Below are 1913 nucleotides of genomic sequence, written 5' to 3'. Positions count from 1 at the left end.
CTCTGTTGAACTCTTTTGTCTTCATTCCTAGGCACAGCACATGGAACCACCGTTGGCATGCAAAACATTCAATCAAAACAAAACAAAGCGTAACGCGTTATAAATAATATCAAATATCAATGCAGTATGACGAATGCCCAATTAGCCATCCATTGTGTTATATCATAAATTGTCTTACATGCCGTCACTGTTGTCAAAAGATTATAAACATGTTAAATAAAGTTACTAACCCAGTCAGTCTTTGGGCCACATCCAGGTTCTTTATCAGTGGCACACATGAAGCAGTTGTTGGCTTTGTTGAACTCTGAAATCATAGGCATGAACTGAACATATGGCTGTCCCACACAACTACATAAAAATAAAGAATTTACATTTACTTTGAATGTCATTACATACCAGACATTTTTAGTATATCCTCAGCCATTTATTTTCGCAGTTGCTCCATGTGTTTTTGAAGGTTCCATATCAAATTGGGAGGGGATGTTGGGGAAGTTCTGTGCAACTTCCTTGGCCATCTACACCAAAAAATAAAATAGAGTTTTTGACCTAATTGTCACATAATAGCTAACCATTCATTATTGAAAATATAACTATCAAACCTGCATTACAAAGACCCCACAGCTGAAGGTGTCCTGCTGCATGGTGTGAGTTATTTCCCCTCCTTTACATGTTATGTCCACCCAGTCGTCTTTTCCATGGTAGGATCTTCTCATTTTGAAGTATTCTCTTTTTTATGTAAAAATAATGGAATTATGATTAGTTATAGGCAAATGAATACACAAGCCAAATTTGTATGCTGTTTTCCTTATCACTATAATCTAGTAGTAATTTATTAGTAGAGGTAATTTCCTTTATGCCCCATTCTACACACAGCCTAAATTATAGGCACTAAACCATTTACAGGACAATAAAAGTAGCATATAGGATCGAACCCTATCACAGAGTGAATAAATGTACAGTTGTGGCCAAAAGTTTTGAGAATGACACAAATATTCATTTTAATCTGCTGCCTCAGTTTGTATGATGGCAATTTGCATATACTCCAGAATGTTATGAAGAGTGATCAGATGAATTGCAATTAATTGCAAAGTCCCTCTTTGCCATGAAAATGAACTGAATCCCCCAAAAACATTTCCACTGCATTTCAGCCCTGCCACAAAAGGACCAGCTGACATCATGTCAGTGATTCTCTCGTTAACACAGGTGTGTGTTGACGAGGACAAGGCTGGCGATCACTCTGTCATGCTGACTGAGTTCGAATAACAGACTGGAAGCTTCAAAAGGAGGGTGGTGCTTGGAATCGTTTTTCTTCCTCTGTCAATCATGGTTACCTGCAAGGAAACACATGCCGTCATCATTGATTTGCACTAAAAAGGGCTTCACAGGCAAGGATATTGCTGCCAGTAAGATTGCACCTAAATGAACTTCAAGGAGAGCGGTTCAATTGTTATGAAGAAGGCTTCAGGGCGCCCAAGAAAGTCCAGCAACCACCAGGACCATCTCCTAAAGTTGATTCAGCTGCGGGATCGGGGCACCACCAGTACAGAGCTTGCTCAGGAATGGCAGCAGGCAGGTGTGAGTGCATCTGCACGCACAGTTAGGCAAAGACTTTTGGAGGATGGCCTGGTGTCAAGAAGGGCAGCAAAGAAGCCACTTCTCTCCAGGAAAAACATCAGGGACAGACTGAAATTCTGCAAAAGGTGCAGGGATTGGACTGCTGAGGACTAGGGTAAAGTCATTTTCTCTGATGAATCCCCTTTCCGATTGTTTGGGGCATCCAGAAAAAAGCTTGTCCGGAGAAGACAAAGTGAGTGCTACCATCAGTCCTGTTTCATGCCAACAGTAAAGCATCCTGAGACCATTCATGTGTGAGGTTACTTCTCAGCCAAGGGAGTGGGTTCACTCACAATTTT

The 1913-nt window shown here is 40.9% G+C and overlaps 1 long non-coding RNA gene across 1 annotated transcript; it reads right to left on the bottom strand.

Annotated features, from left to right (window-relative positions):
- Positions 1-266: 266 nt before the first annotated feature.
- On the bottom strand, positions 267-914 carry LOC115193405 (uncharacterized). The gene is made up of 3 exons (XR_003878160.1): positions 600-914; positions 397-515; positions 267-304 (listed from the first exon to the last, which is right to left on the bottom strand). It is a non-coding gene; the product is annotated as an uncharacterized LOC115193405 (long non-coding RNA).
- Between the last annotated feature and the right edge of the window lie 999 nt (positions 915-1913).

Source organism: Salmo trutta, chromosome 5 (genome assembly GCF_901001165.1).
Source record: "Salmo trutta chromosome 5, fSalTru1.1, whole genome shotgun sequence".
Classification (NCBI taxonomy): Eukaryota; Metazoa; Chordata; class Actinopteri; order Salmoniformes; family Salmonidae; genus Salmo; species Salmo trutta.
This window is presented reverse-complemented; position numbering and strand designations above follow the sequence as displayed.